The sequence below is a fragment of the Ailuropoda melanoleuca genome, chromosome X, assembly GCF_002007445.2.
Source record: "Ailuropoda melanoleuca isolate Jingjing chromosome X, ASM200744v2, whole genome shotgun sequence".
In the NCBI taxonomy this organism is placed as follows: domain Eukaryota; kingdom Metazoa; phylum Chordata; class Mammalia; order Carnivora; family Ursidae; genus Ailuropoda; species Ailuropoda melanoleuca.
This window is the reverse complement of record NC_048238.1, coordinates 73,432,666-73,449,954: the sequence shown is the minus strand read 5'-3', so window position 1 is coordinate 73,449,954 and position 17,289 is coordinate 73,432,666. Positions and strand designations below refer to the sequence as shown.

The 17,289-nt window shown below is 39.2% G+C and overlaps 1 protein-coding gene across 15 annotated transcripts in view; it reads right to left on the bottom strand.

Annotated features, from left to right (window-relative positions):
- Positions 1 to 17,289, bottom strand: part of PWWP3B (PWWP domain containing 3B) — a 62,396-nt gene that overhangs the window by 34,843 nt on the left and 10,264 nt on the right. For all 15 annotated transcript variants that reach the window (XR_004622408.1, XM_034649514.1, XM_034649510.1 and 12 more), the window contains one exon: positions 1,504 to 1,638. The gene's annotated coding sequence lies outside the window, so the exon portion shown is untranslated. The remainder of the gene's footprint in view (positions 1 to 1,503; positions 1,639 to 17,289) is intronic.

The window sequence follows — 17,289 nt, the reverse complement described above, 5'->3', positions numbered from 1 at the left end:
TTGAAAAGATACAAAAAGATATATGCAAAATAAAGTACAGCTCTATACAAATATTCACTAGGAATATTTTCTATCTTTCCAGAATTTTTTACATATATAAATTAATGCATATTACTTCAAACCAATGTCAGATCTCAATTAAGAGAAGAGTTTGAACATCATTCCACACAAAAAAGTATTTTCCACATGATTTTTTATGAATTACTTTAAATGAGGTTTTCCCCACATTTGCAACATTTTATGTCAATATTTTCCCTGATGATATAAACCAAATAAATGAATAAATATATAGTAACAGTATTTTAAATAGAGAGCCTGTCTCTCCAACCACACAAATAATCCCATTTATACTGTGGCAGACATGTTTTTCCAGACTTGTTGCAAGTCCAATAGTAGCATACATATGTGTCACTAACATACATATTTTATTTTAAGAGAGATCATATGATAAATGCTATGCCATAAATTGCTTTGCTCACTTCATCCTATTTCTCAGACATTTCAAATCACTAGCTGCAGAAGTTCATGTTTCTATTCTCCAGATACACACTATTCTATTGTATGATTGCACCAAGCTGGATAATCATTTTAAGAAGTGCTTATAGAAACAAACCACTCTATCTCACTGTCAGACCACAGCCCTGCTGACCACAGCCATACCTGTGGTCTGGAAGAATGAGTTGCAAGGAGGACACATGCAGGACTGTAGCCGACACAGCAGCCAGGTTACATGTTTGATCAGGTCTAGGAAAATTTCCACTATCGGCAAAAAACAAGGTATGTTTGCATGCCTGCATGTGTCTATGAATTCTTATGTGTTTGAAACAAAATGGGTATGTTGTTTCTGCTTTATTTTTCTTTCATGTTTATAAAAATAATCATGGGGAAATCTACTCTAAAGATGCTGAAACAGACTGGAAAATAACATTCAAATAATAACCTGACCACCCAGAAATGTTAACACAGCAGTTTATTTTCTCCCAAATTTTCTTCTAGCCACACATATATACGTGCGTGGGTGTGTACAAATGGCTTCACACAACTACATACATGTTCCCCTTTCCATACTCATGTGCAGATGACACATACGTAACCTTTCTGTATGGCAATCGATTTACAGTATTTTCCCCCAAGCTGTCAAATATTTTTATCTACCATTTTTTGTGTGTAAATTAATAAATGCTTAAAAAGTCAAAGAGTAACAGAATGTCTGACAGTATAAACATGGGATGCCAAGTCAATAAGTTAGCATGAACGGCAATGCTGCACAGAAAAGCCTTAATATAGAGGCTGTAATCTGATCACCCCTTCTCTTACTGTGTACTTATAAAGCATTGGGAGATAAAAAATTTCCAAAGGATCAATTCCTTCAAAACATCAGCAGTTCTCTCAAAAGCACACACCCTTCCCACCACTCTAAGACCACCCTCCCTATTTTCCTCATCTTTACTCTAGCACCCTGAGAAGTCCCTGGAAAATAACTAGCCTTCACACAGCCATTACCTTGAAGCTTCTTGTCAGCTGCAGACTGGTGAAATGCAGCTCCTCCCCCAAGACTGGCCAGGCACAGCTCACTTCCAAGATTCTCAGAGAATGCTCCGCCCCCTCCCTGTGATGGGGATGACAGAAGGCGTCTCCCTGAATTAGAGAAGGGAGAATTGCCAAATTAAACTTCTTAAGTATGAAAGGATAGAAATGGTTTATTTTCCCAAAAAAGTTTAAAGTGAAATGGCAACAAGTGTCTGTTTAATTTCCATTCAAGTCTGAGGGTGTGTGATTTTTTGATAAAAAGAGGTTAGCAAACCACTTTATTAAAAAACAAAAATCTAGTTTAAAATATTCCAACATATTCTTTTTTCCTTGCCTTCTCTAGCACCTTACTTTTGCAGGTAAATTTTACAGGCCAGCTGATAAACCTCCATTTAGATAGCTCATTAAGATCTTGATTGGGAATGCACTCAAACTGCACATTATTTTAGAGAGAATGGCTTTTTTATAATTTTTTTTCTGTTTCTAGGACGTGGTAAATCTTTCCTTTTATTCAGTTCTTCTAAATGCTTTAGGAAAGTTTCAGAGAATTCTTCACAAACATGGATATTTTTGACTAAAGGCAGAAAAATCCCTGGTTTGGCAGGAAAGTAGCCATTTTACATACCCTCATCAATAATTGGAAATTCCTTCTTCTTATATTTTGTTGGTATTTTTCATTCAGGCAATTCAATGTGGGGATAATTAATTTTTAAAAATTTACATGTCTCTGTTTATTTGTATGTCTGAAATGTATTTTGTAAATTTTTTTCATTAAAAGTCTCTTGTGTTGAATTTAAATTTGGATTTCTGATTTAACTTAGAAAGCCAATTTTCTATATCATTAGTGATAATTTTGGGAATGAAGATATTTAAGGATAAAGTGTTTTATTTGGTCTCTGTATCATGTAACATACAGCATATATATTATAAAAATCCACCTTTATATAAGCTTTAATATTGGAACAGCAAGTACCAATAAATTAATGAAGATCATCTCTAGACTGGTATATTATTGAGGGCTCTAATAATTAGAGTATGTAATGTTCTGTACTATAAACAACCCCTAAATCTCAGAGGCTTAGCCACAGAAGTTTATTTTCCTGATGTCAAAGTACAATGTAGGTCATCAAGTGGCTAGAATGGGGAGGGATGGCTCTTCCTAGCAGTCATTAAGAGATTTAAACTTCTTCCATCTATGACTGTACCATCTTCTTTAGCCTTGAAGTCCTCCACTGCATTTTTTGCACCTGGCTAGCAATCTTAGGAAAAGGGAGGCTGGAGAATCCTGTAACAGGTTTTAGGGGCAGGACTGGCAAACATCACTGCTGGTCACAGTCAACTAGATAAAACTGCCATAGAGGCCAGGGAAAGCGATCTCTCTGTGACCCAGGAGGAAAATGAAATAGGGTTTGGTGAACCCCATAGCATTCTCTCTGCCACAGGAAGTTTTCAACCTTGTATAGATTTCCCTTATTTGTTTAATGTTTTTTTTTAAACAACCATGTATCATAGTTATAATGTCTGGGACAGAAATTTCTAGTTGCTCACCCTAAGTGTACTGTTTGCATTCTCCCTCGTTAGGAGAACCCCAGTTGCATTCAGGGTGCAGTGTAAACTCTTAAAATATTACTTTTCCCAGACTTCCTTATTATGTAAGCCACTGGTCATATGATGGAATTTCTTGCCAAAGAATGTAAGCAGAAATACTTGTAAAGATTCCAGAGAAGGTACCTTTAAATGGGGTAAAAAGTCAACTAGGGCTTTTTTCACTTTTCCTCTTTCTCTTGCTTCCCCCTTAGAATTTGACCATGATAGAATTCAGATAGTCATTCTGGATCAAGTGACTTAGAAAAAGGATGCAACTCACTAGGGATGGAAGATCCTGAACCCCTGAATAATGGGGCCAGCTCATTCCAAACACTTTAACTTAGTGCCACAATAAACTTTATCTTATTTAAGTCATTGTGGTTTCCAGTCCCTGTTTCAGGTTGTGGAACAAAATAGTTGATCTTGCAATCATTAACAAAAGCAATATCATTCATATTACAGAATTAATCTTTTCAAAGCTTTCAAAGTATTACTATATAATTTAAAGAGGATTATCAGGCCAATATAAATATGTCTTTATTTAAATAAATAGACGTATTCAATTATATGTTTCATAATGGAATATTTCTTATTTTGTCTTCTCATTTCACGTTTGGAAAAAACAAATGCAAATAAAGTACGGTCATTACATCAAAACCATAATTTCTTTTATTTGTCTATTTTCAATATTGCACTTAAATCAGGAAATGCTACACTACACCTTACTATTTTCAAAACAAAATGCAAAGGAAAAAATTAATTCCTTGGATAATATTTTATATTTCACTGTTCTGTGAAAGAAGGGGAGAAGAATGACAACCAATAATAATAAAGGTTATTACTACTACTATTATTATAATGAAGACATAATAATTATAGATCTAATAGTATCTAAACCTGTTCCCAGCACTTGACATATAACCTCATTTAATAATCAGTTATTTCATAGAGGACAGTTCCATAGCCAATTCATTCCGCATAACAACAGTAGTATTATTCATAATAATGACAAAGACTGGAGAAGCCAAAAGTGTTTCTAACCACGTGCCACATGCTCTGCCAAGGGCTCTGTATACATCGTCTCCCTTGAGCCTCACAAACTCTTGTTAGGTGGGTATTATGAGCATTTCCACTTCCTAAACAAGGCTTTAGAGGTTAATGAATGTTTATCAGGATATCTAGAGATCATGAGGTGCACAGAATTTTAATCTAGGTACTTTGACTCCAGAGTTCATGCTCTTAATCACTAAGATACACTGTACCTACCCCACTGCAAATGGAAAATGCTCTGTAAATATGCCTGGATGACTAGATGAGTTAATTAATGAATTTGAAATAGTTATGTTTTGGGAGTCACTGGAACTTAAAATTCTGTACCTGGTTCTGCATCTAATTTAACATAAAATTGTCTTATATAACCTAATTATGGGAGTGAGTGACATACCATCACATTTGCTGAATTCTGTTGATTAGAAACAAGTCACAAGTTAATACCCACACTTCTTAAGGGGGGAGAATTGCAGGAGGAGGTAGGCCACCTAGGTTGTGTCTGCCACAATACTGTATGATTCCATTTATATGACATTTTCGAAAAGAGAAAAGTATGGTGACGGCAACATGATCATTGACTGCCAGGAATTACAGGTAGCGGGAAGGTGTGACTATATACAAGGATAGCACAGAAAGTTGTGGGGTGATGGAACTCTTCTATATTCTGACTGTGGTAGTGATTATATGAATCTATACTTGTGTAAAGTCCAAAGAAGTGTATACAAAAAGAAGGTCACGTATTATATATGATACTATAATATATGATTTTACTTGATAGTAATTAAAAAAAATAAAATTTCAGTGGAAACATTTCATAACCATTGTATAAAAATCCACTCTTTATAAATATGCTTTAGAAACCATCTGCTTCTTCCTAAAGCATATTTAATAACAAAGAAAACAAAAATAACCCATACATAACATTATTAGAAAGTACCAGTTCTACTTCCACTTAGGATATGAAAAACCGTAAGAGAATGTCACCCATAAGTAAACAATGATAAAAATCTAGATAATCTACAAAACTGTAACATTCCTTGAGCCCATCAGAGAACTCTGATAAACTGACTTACAAAGGGTGACCAGCCCTATTAAAGAGGGACACATTCACTGTTTCACTTTTGGCAAAACATGGGACAGAGGTGGCTGCCATGCAAACAGGTAAAAAGAAATCAGCTCAAATTTTAATGAATTTTTACATTCTTAATGGGCTAGTGTAGTTTGGAATATCTGACATCCCAGACACTTATACACTCACTCACTGCCAAGTTCTTCTTCACAGTCCTTAACCAAAAGCACACACACATGACTAGGGACAAAGCAGGAGATCAAAAAGAGCCCATGTCACTGGTTGAGGTACGCAGAAGGCAATAAGCTTTTGCTGGCGGAGAGACACAAAGCTCTACACATTTATCTAAACCCTTCTATTGTGAGAAGCAAAAGCCTTAAGTCACTAGAAGAGAAGAAACAAACCTTCCCCTCCTGGGTACACATAAAAATCCACTGCTTCTGGAGGAGTATAGAAGCAAAAACCCATGTGCCCAGGGAGGGGGAGACAGGAAACTTTACCATCCCCAGGACAAAAGCAGAGAGATCCTTTGCTGCTGAAGGTGGGTGGGGTGGGGTGTGGAGTAGAAGTAAAAAGCCTCTGCCCTTGAGGTGGGGTAGGAAACCCTTAGGCCCAGGGTCCTACATCAATAAAAGCAGTGGTCAGCTACTGTTGAGGAAGGGGTAAGAATATATCTTTCACCAAAGACCAACTCCAAGTACAAATCAGAGGTTAGCTACCATGCTGAGAGGAAAGAATGCTGAGACAGCCAGCACAAGCCTCAAGGTCCAGTTACACAGGGCCTCCCTAAGGTTGAGGCTGGACAGGACAACAAAGAGCACTCCCTGCCTCACCAAGAAGCTAGCACCTGAGGGAGGAGGTTAAGATGGCGGAGGAGTAGGGGAACCCTTTTTCAGCTGGTCCCCTGAGTTGAGCTGGATAGGTACCAGACCAGCCCGAACATCCACGGAATCAGCCTGAGACGCAGGAAGATACATCTGGATCTCTACAAATGAACATCTCCAGCGCTGAGTATCGAGGTACGAAGCGGGGAGCCATGAAACCGCACACAGATATCGGAAGATAAACGGAAGAGGGAGGGAGCCGCCGTGTTTGGGCGCCGGGAAGCGGTAGCCACCTGCACGGGGGAGCGGACAGACCGCGGACCCGCACGCTTGAGACAGCAGGCTGAGAAGGGAGCTCCGGGAGCGCACGCGGGACGGCTGGCGGTTGGCGGGCCACCTGCACGGGGGAGCAGGCGGACTCGCGGACGGCACCCGCGAGACAACAGACTTAGAACGCGAGCTCCAGGAGCGCGCGCGCAGGGCGGCTGGCGGGCCACCTGCACCGGGGAGCGGGCGGACCGCGGACCCGCACTCTGGAAACGGCAGACTGAGTCCGTGAGCCGGGAGCGTGCACCACCAAGCATCTCACGGAGCTCCGGAGCTCCGGTGTGCTCACTGGATCGAGGCTGAGACCGGGAGCTCCGGGAGCGTCCGCGGGGCGGCTGGCGGCTGGAGGGCCACCTGCACGGGGGAGCAGGCGGACTCGCGGTCAGCACCCGTGAGACACCAGACTGAGACGGGGAGCTCCGGGAGCCCGCGCGGGGCGGCTGGCGGCGGGCGGGGTTGGAAACACAAAGGACAGAGACGTGCCGGCCCTGGAAGTGAGGGCTGGGACGCCGGGTGTGGGGCGCACAGCCCGGGATGCTGCAGGGTTGAGCAGCACCAACAGAAACAGAGTTAAAGTGGCCAGAACATCAGTGGAGAACGATCCGCGATCCCTCTGTTCTGAGACAGAGGCTGAATTTCAGCCGCTGCTGCTCTCTCAGAAGAGGCATAGCAAACCGCCAGGGAAAGCCGCCAGAGAACAAAAGCCCGGAAATACCGGCTCACAGGGTGCCCATCCCCATCCCCCCTCGCAAGGGACACAGAGACTCTACCCAAACAGGGTTTTCTGAGTACCGGCAGGCAGGCCCCTCCCCCAGAAGGCAGGCTGAAAAATCAAGAAGCCCACAACCCGGAGCGCCTGAGTGGCGCAGTCACCAAGCACCTGTCTTCGGATTAGGGTGTGATCACAACGCTCCGTAAGGAGTCCCTCATCGGGCTTCTCCACCGGGAACCTGCTTCTTCCTCTCCCACTCCTCTGCTTGGGTTCCCTTTCTTGCTGACTGTCTCTCTCTCTCTCAAATAAATAAATAAACTCTTTAAGGAAGAAGCCCACATCCCTAAGATCTCTATAAAACAAGGGCGCACGGCCTGGGTCCCAGTCAACACTTGGGCTCTGGACAACCCTGCAATCTCTCTTCATCAGAATGACGAGAAGGAGAAGTCCCCCCCAGCAAAGAAAAGATAATGAGTCTGTGGCCTCTGCCACAGAATTGGCCTCGGCCACAGAATTAATACATATGGATGTATCCCAATTATCAGAAATGGAATTCAGAGCAACAATGGTCAAGATGATGAGTAAACTTGAAAAAAGCATCAGAGAAAGCGTTGCTGAGAATATAGAATCCCTAAGGGCAGAAATGAGAGCGAATCTGACAGAAATTAAAAATTCTATGGGCCAAATACAGTCAAAACTAGAGGCTCTGACGGCCAGGGTCACCGAGGCAGAGGAACGCGTTAGCGAATTGGAGGATGGGTTAGTAGAAGAAAAAACGAAAATAGAAGCTGGTCTTAAAAAAATCCACGCCCACGAATGTAGATTACGGGAGATTACTGACTCTATGAAACGATCCAATGTCAGAATCATCGGCATCCCTGAAGGGGTGGAGAAAAACAGAGGTCTAGAAGAGATATTTGAACAAATTGTAGCTGAAAACTTCCCTAATCTAGCAAGGGAAACAAGCATTCGTGTCCAAGAGGCAGAGAGGACCCCATCCAAGCTCAACCAGGACAAACCTACGCCACGGCATGTCATAGTGCAATTCGCAAATATTAGATCCAAGGATACAGTATTGAAAGCGGCCAGGGCAAAGAAATTTCTCACGTACCAAGGCAAAGGTATCAGGATTACGTCAGACCTGTCTACAGAGACCTGGAATGAGAGAAAGGCTTGGGGGGGCATTTTTAAAGCTCTTTCAGAGAAAAACATGCAGCCAAGGATCCTTTATCCAGCAAAGCTGTCATTCAGAATTGATGGAGAAATAAAGACGTTCCAAAATCGCCAATCATTAACCAATTTCGTAACCACGAAACCAGCCCTACAGGAGATATTAAGGGGGGCTCTATAAAGGTAAAAAGGCCCCAAGAGTGATACAGAGCAGCAAGTCACAACCGATACAAAGACTTTAAAGAGAAATGGCATCATTAAAATCATATCTGTCAATAATCTCTATCAATCTAAATGGCTTAAACTCTCCCATAAAACGCCACAGGGTTGCAGATTGGATAAAAAGACATGACCCATCCATTTGCTGTCTACAAGAGACTCATTTTGAACCCAAAGATGCATTCAGACTTAGAGTAAGGGGATGGAGTACCATCTTCCACGCAAATGGACCTCAAAAGAAAGCTGGAGTAGCAATTCTCATATCAGATAGACTGGATTTTAAACTAGAGGCCATAGAGAGAGATACAGAAGGGCACTATATTATTCTTAAAGGAAGTATTCAACAAGTGGATATGACAATTATTAATATATATGCCCCCAACAGGGGAGCAGCAAGATACACAAGCCAACTCTTAACCAAAATAAAGAGACATATAGATAAGAACACAGTAATAGTAGGGGACCTCAACACCCCACTATCAGAAATAGACAGAACACCCTGGCAAAAACTAAGCAAAGAATCAAAGGCTTTGAATGCCATACTCGACGAGTTGGACCTCATAGATATATATAGAACACTACACCCCAGAACCAAAGAATACTCATTCTATTCAAATGCCCATGGAACATTCTCAAGAATAGATCATGCTCTGGGACACAAAACAGGTCTCAGCCAATACCAAAAGATTGAAATTATCCCCTGCATATTCTCAGACCACAACGCTCTGAAATTGGAACTCAACCACAAGGAAAAACCTGGAAGAAACTCAAACACTTGGAGGCTAAGAACCATCCTGCTCAAGAATGACTCGATAAACCAGGAAATCAAAAAACAAATTAAACAATTTATGGAGACCAACGAGAATGAATACACAACGGTCCAAAACCTATGGGATACTGCAAAGGCAGTCCTAAGGGGGAAATACATAGCCATCCAAGCCTCACTCAAAAGAATAGAAAAATCTAAAATGCAGTTTCTATATTCTCACCTCAAGAAACTGGAACAGCAACAGAGGGACAGGCCTAACCCACTGACAAGGAAGGAGTTGACCAAGATTAGAGCAGAAATCAATGAATTAGAGACCAGAACCACAGTAGAGCAGATCAACAGGACTAGAAGCTGGTTCTTTGAGAGAATCCATAAAATTGATAGACCACTGGCAAAACTTGTCCAAAAACAAAGAGAAAGGACTGAGATTATTAAAATTATGACTGAAAAGGGAGAGGTCACGACCAGCACCATTGAAATTGCAAGGATTATTAGAAACTTTTATCAACAGCTATATGCCAAAAAACTAAACAATCTGGAAGAGATGGAGGCCTTCCTGGAAACCTATAAACTACCAAGACTGAAACAGGAAGAAATAGATTTCTTAAATAGGCCAATTAACTATGAAGAAATTGAGTCAGTGATAAACAACCTTCCAAATAATAAAACTCCAGGCCCAGACGGTTTTCCTGGGGAATTCTACCAAACATTCAAAGAAGAAATAATACCTATTCTCCTAAAGCTATTTCAAAAAATAGAAACAGAAGGAAAGCTACCAAACTCATTCTATGAGGCTAATATTACCTTGATCCCCAAACCAGGCAAAGACCCCCTCAAAAAGGAGAATTACAGACCGATTTCTCTAATGAATATGGATGCCAAAATCCTCAACAAGATCCTTGCTAATAGAATCCAACAGTACATTAAAAGGATTATCCATCATGACCAAGTGGGATTCATACCTGGGATGCAAGCATGGTTCAACACTCGCAAATCAATCAATGTGATACATCATATCAACAAGAAAAGACTCAAGAACCATATGATCCTCTCAATTGATGCAGAAAAAGCATTTGACAAAATACAGCATCCTTTCCTGATTAAAACCCTTCAGAGTGTAGGAATAGAGGGTACATTTCTCAATCTCATAAAAGCCATCTATGAAAAGCCTACTGCAAGCATTATTCTCAATGGGGAAAAGCTGGAAGCCTTTCCCTTAAGATCAGGAACACGACAAGGATGCCCACTCTCGCCACTATTATTCAACATAGTACTAGAAGTCCTTGCAACAGCAATCAGAAGACAAAAAGGGATCAAAGGTATCCAAATCGGCAAAGAAGAAGTCAAACTGTCTCTCTTTGCAGATGACATGATACTCTATATGGAAAACCCAAAGGAATCCACTCCCAAACTATTAGAAGTTATAGAACAATTCAGTAAGGTGGCAGGATACAAAATCAATGCCCAGAAATCAGTTGCATTTCTATACACGAATAACGAGACTGAAGAAAGAGAAATTAGGGAATCCATCCCATTTACAATAACACCAAAAACCATGCGTTACCTTGGAATTAACTTAACCAGAGACGTAAAGGACCTATATGCTAGAAACTATAGATCACTTTTGAAAGATATTGAGGAAGACATAAAAAGATGGAAAAATATTCCATGCTCATGGATTGGAAGAATTAACATAGTTAAAATGTCCATACTACCCAGAGCAATCTACACTTTCAATGCTATCCCGATCAAAATACCGAGGACATTTTTCAAAGAACTGGAACAAATAGTCCTTAAATTTGTATGGAACCAGAAAAGGCCCCGAATCTCCAAGGAACTGTTGAAAAGGAAAAACAAAGCTGGGGGCATCACAATGCCGGATTTCGAGCTGTACTACAAAGCTGTGATCACAAAGACAGCATGGTACTGGCACAAAAACAGACACATCGACCAATGGAACAGAATAGAGAACCCAGAAATGGACCCTCGGCTCTTTGGGCAACTAATCTTTGATAAAGCAGGAAAAAACATCCGGTGGAAAAAAGACAGTCTCTTCAATAAATGGTGCTGGGAAAATTGGACAGCTACATGCAAAAGAATGAAACTTGACCACTCTCTCACACCATACACAAAAATAAACTCCAAATGGATGAAAGACCTCAATGTGAGACAGGAATCCATCAAAATTCTAGAGGAGAACATAGGCAACAACTTCTATGACATCGGCCAGAGCAACCTTTTTCACGACACATCTCCAAAGGCAAGAGAAATAAAAGATAAAATGAACTTATGGGACTTTATCAGGATAAAGAGCTTCTGCACAGCCAAGGAAACAGTCAAAAAAACTAAGAGACAGCCCACGGAATGGGAGAATATATTTGCAAAGGACACCACAGATAAAGGACTGGTATCCAAGATCTACAAAGAACTTCTCAAACTCAATACACGAGAAACAAATAAACAAATCATAAAATGGGCAGAAGATATGAACAGACACTTTTCCAATGAAGACATACAAATGGCTAACAGACACATGAAAAAATGTTCAAAATCATTAGCCATCAGGGAAATTCAAATCAAAACCACACTGAGATACCACCTTACGCCAGTTAGAATGGCAAAGATAGACAAGGCAAGAAACAACAATTGTTGGAGAGGATGTGGAGAAAGGGGATCCCTCCTACATTGTTGGTGGGAATGCAAGTTGGTACAGCCACTCTGGAAAACAGTGTGGAGGTCCCTTAAAAAGTTAAAAATTGAACTACCCTATGACCCAGCCATTGCACTACTGGGTGTTTACCCCAAAGATACAGACGTAGTAAAGAGAAGGGCCATATGCACCCCAATGTTCATAGCTGCATTGTCCACAATAGCCAAATCATGGAAGGAGCCGAGATGCCCTTCAACAGATGACTGGATTAAGAAGCTGTGGTCCATATATACAATGGAATATTACTCAGCTATCAGAAAGAACGAATTCTCAACATTTGCTGCAACATGGACGGCACTGGAGGAGATAATGCTAAGTGAAATAAGTCAAGCAGAGAAAGACAATTATCATATGATTTCTCTCATCTATGGAACATAAGAATTAGGAAGATAGGTAGGGGAAGAAAGGGATAAAGAAAGGGGGGTAATCAGAAGGGGGAGTGAAGCATGGGAGACTATGGACTCTGAGAAACAAACTGAGGGCTTCAGAGGGGAGGGGGGTGGTGGAATGGGATAGCCTGGTGATGGGTAGTAAGGAGGGCACGTATCGCATGGTGCACTGGGTGTTATATGCAACTAATGAAATCATTGAACCTTGCATCAGAAACCAGGGATGTACTCTATGGTGACTAACATAATGTAATAAAAAAACATTAAAAACAAAACAACAACAACAAAAAGAAGCTAGCACCTAATAATAACAGCAGCCTACTGCTGCAAAATAGGCAAGAGTGTGCAGAGAGAACCCCGTTCTAGTAGCACAGATGTGAAGAGATTGCTGAATATAGGGTGGAGAAAAATCATTGAGAAAAATCTTCTGGCACACCAGGCTCCATTCTAAGCAAAATAATGTATGCTATGCAAACCAGATGATAATAGTGAAAAAAGATAGTGAAAAAAGGATACAATCTCTAACATATTTTGATACCATCATTAACCTGATACCAAAACTAGAAAAGAAAAAATACATAACAAGTAAACCACAGATCAATGTCTCTCATAAACAAATACATGGATCCAATGATGTTAGGTGTATAAATGATATAGAAAATGATTTAGAAAAAGCCCAAGGATACAGAAAAAAGATAATATATCATGACCAAATGGAGTTTATCCTGGAAGTGTAAAGATAGTTATACAATTGCAAATCAATGTAATTTACCATATCCACAGACTAAAGGGGGGAAAAAAGATCATCTCAATTGATACAGAAAAAGCATCTGACATAACTCTATAAACACTCATGATAAAAAAGCTCAGAAAATTGGGAATTAAATGGATCTTTCTCAATCTGATCAAGGGTATCTATTAAAAAGCTGGAAGTTAACATCATACTCAATGGTGACACATGGATGCTCTTCCCCTAAAATCAGGAACAAGGAAAGGATGTCTACTCTCACCGCTACCATTCAACATTATATTGGAGATACTAGCCAATACAGTAATGCCTGAAAAGTACATTAAAGGCATACATATTGGAAAGGAAGACATAAACCTGTCTTTATTTGCAGGCATGATGATCCATGTAGACAATCCCAATGAATTTATAAAAAAAAAAAAAAGCTATCAGACCCAGTAAGGAAGTTTATCAATATCATAAGATGTAAGGTCAGTATAAAATAATTTATTTCTATGTAGTAAATTTCGGAAGTTTTAAAAAGTACCACTTATAATATCATCAAAAAAACCAGGAAGTACTAAGGTAGGACAAATCTAACAAATATGTGCACATCTGTATGCTGAAGACCTCAAAAAACTGATTAAAGATATTAAAGAAGACCTAAATAAATGAAGAAATATATCATGTTCATTGACTTTAAGATTAACTATTTTTAGGATGTAACTTCTCTCCAAACATATTTATAGAACCATTTCAATCTCAACCAAAATCCCAGCAGACTTTCTGTAGGCATTGAAAAGATATCACTATAGTGCATATGGAAAAATAATGGAACTAGAATAGGCAGACCACTTTTGGGAAGGAATACCAAAGTGGAAGATTCATGCTATCTGATTTTAAGACTATAGCTATCAAAAGCGGCCTGGGTGGTTCAGTCAGTTAAGTGTCTGACTCTTGATTTCGGCTCAGGTTTTGATCTCAGGGTCCTTAAGATCGAGCCCTGCATCGGGCTCTGTACTGGGTGTGAGCCTGCTTAAGATTCTCTCTCTCCCTTTCCCTCTGCTCTTCCCCCTCCTCTAATGAAAGGACTATAGCAATCAAGTATATTCTTAGTTATCACTTATTAATTATTATAGTATACTATACTATAAAATAGACTATATACTATAAAATAGACATACAGATAAATAGAACACAAATAGACCAGCAAATATGGTCAACAGATTTTTGACAATGATAATTAAATGGAGAAATGATGGTCTTTTCAGCAAACAGTGTTGGAAAAATTGGACATCGTATGTAAAAATATTCACCTTGACCCCTTACCTAAGACCATATACAAAAATTAACTCAAAATTAATTACTGACCTAAATGTAAAAGTGAAAACTATAAAACTTCTAGTAGAAAACAAAGTCGGAAACCTTTGAGGCCTTTATTTAAACAAAGATTTATTAAAACACAAAACGCATGCACCATAAAAAATTTGATAAATTGAACTTGAAGACGTCTCTTAAAAAAAAAAATGAAAATCCACAAGAGGATATATTTGCAAAACACATATCTAATAAAGAACTTTTATCCAGAATATATAAAGAACTCTTATAATCCAATAATAAGATCAACAACCCAGTAAAAAATGGACAACCAATTTAAATAGACCATCACCAAAGAAGATATATGAATATCAAATGAACACATTGAAAGATGCTCAACACTATTAATAATTAAGGATATGCAAGCAAAACCACAGTAAGACATCACTAACACCTTTATAAGAATGGCTAATATTAAAAAGACAAAAAACCCGACAGTATTAGCTGCCAACAATGATGCAGAGTTACTAGAACGCATACATTGCTGGTGAAAATACAAGATCTCACAGCTACTTTATAAAACAGTATGGCAGTTTCTAATATAGTTGGACGTATGCTTACCATATAATCTAGGAATGCCACTCCTAGATATTCACCCAAGAGAAATAAAAACTTATGTACAGACAAAGATCTGTTCTGGAATGTTTATAATAACTTTAGTCATAATCACCAAAAACTATAAATCTATTCATGAGTAGATACACAAATTGTAGAATAACAGAATAACAAACTACTGATGCATACATCAATAAGGGTAAATAGCAGAAACATCATGCTAAGTGAAAGAAGCCAGATGTTAAAACTTGTATATTATATGACTCCATGTGTAAGATATTTTGGAAAATTAAAACCTACAGGGACAGAAATTAGATCAGTGGTCACCTGGGTATCAGGGTAGAGTGAATACTGACTATAGTGGGGCAAGAGGAACATTTTGGAGTTATAGTAATATTCTATAGCCTGACTCTATTGGTCATTACTTGACTACATACCTTCGTCAAAACTCATCAAACTATATGCCTAAAAGAGTGAATTTAACTCTATGTAAATTATACCTCAGTAAACCTGAGCCTCAAAAAGGCATCCAAAATCAGATAATAACCTATATAAGAAGTTTGTATTTTATTGTCAGAGTAATGGGAATACATATAGGAGTTCGATTTGTGCTTTGGGTCATGAATACCAAAAAAGGTTGTGGGAACCACAAGGTATGTGTAAAAATATCTTCTGGAGTGTACAAAGAATATGTTAGAGATTCAATTTTTTAAATATCTTTAATTTTGCTTACTTATATTTCTGAACTCACTTTAAAATGTTGGGGGTGTCACCTAAGACACATGACTTTTAATGCAGTTATGTATCTCTTTCTATAAATTTATATACTCACTAAATATCTCTTTCATCAGAGGTTAGTTAACATAGGACATATGTCAAGAATCCAGATGACATCAGCACCTTATAGTTTGTGAAACTTATCCTCATTGGCAGAGCCTTTAACTACACTGAAGTTCTCACATACCACTCAACTATGTGAATGGAAGGAAAGGAAGTAATAGAAGCCAAAGTGTCATAATCTGGAGACAGAGATCCGGTTAAGAATTATGTTCCCAGTGAGAAAGCAGAAGCCAAATAACATACGAGAGACAGGGTGGTTATAGAATAAACAAATATCAATATCTTTAGTGTATAAGGTTCATATAAAAGAGTGGAAATGGTTCAGTCAGAACACTCGTAAAAACCATGAGGGGGGCATGAGCATTGGTAAAGCAAGGAATTATAGATACTTAATGGATATACAAAATATTGAATGACCCCTATAAGCCATAGGCACAAAGAAATAACTGAAACTGGCTATAAACAAAGTTAAAACCTTATTTTTAATGTTCACTGGCTGAATGTCAGCCCACCTGAAGAGGAAGAACATCAGAAGAAAGCTTACTAAGAATGAGTATCCCAAGTAAGAAAAAGGATAGCCAGAGAGTGAATCATTGCCACAGCCAAAGGGACTCCATAGTCTCTGGCCAAATGTTATGTGAACATGATAAAGAAGGAAAAAAGAAAAAAATACCAAACAGTGAACTAGCGGTCACAAGAAGATAAACCTGCCATGTCTGGAGATTTCGTATTCCCCTACACAGTGCCAATGGCTGAAGCTGCTAGGAAATTAAGATTCAGGATGATGGAATGGGAAATATATTAAAAGAAAGTTTGTTGAGGACCTCACAACTTCATCATTACAGCACATAGCAAACAAAGCTTTACTACAATCTAAGTTTTGAAGTAGAGAGACTAAGCTATGGTGTTCTTCTTGGGATTAACAAGCAAAGAGACGGACAAGTTAAAAAAATTTGTAAAAGTTCAGTAACAGTCTAAGTGTGCAGCAAGGAGTAGATAAGAACATAAGAAAGGTAAAATAAAAGAAGTTCAAAATGAATCACTGAAGATCTGAATGTGTGTGTGATTGATTGGTACATCTGGATATAGACTACAATCAGTGAACTCTGAATCATTTAGAAAAATCCTTAGGTCACTAGGCTGTGTCTGACTGCCCAGGTAACCACAAAAACTGTGATTTTAGAAGCCTCTATTGCCTTAGGGCAACAAAATAGTTTTCTCTCTCTCTTTTTTTAAAGATTTTATTTATTTATTTGACAGAGATAGAGACAGCTTGCGAGAGAGGGAACACAAGCAGGGGGAGTGGGAGAGGAAGAAGCAGGCTCATAGCAGAGGAGCCTGATGTGGGGCTCAATCCCATAATGCCGGGATCACGCCCTGAGCCGAAGGCAGATGCTTAACCGCTGTGCCACCCAGGCGCCCCAACAAATTAGT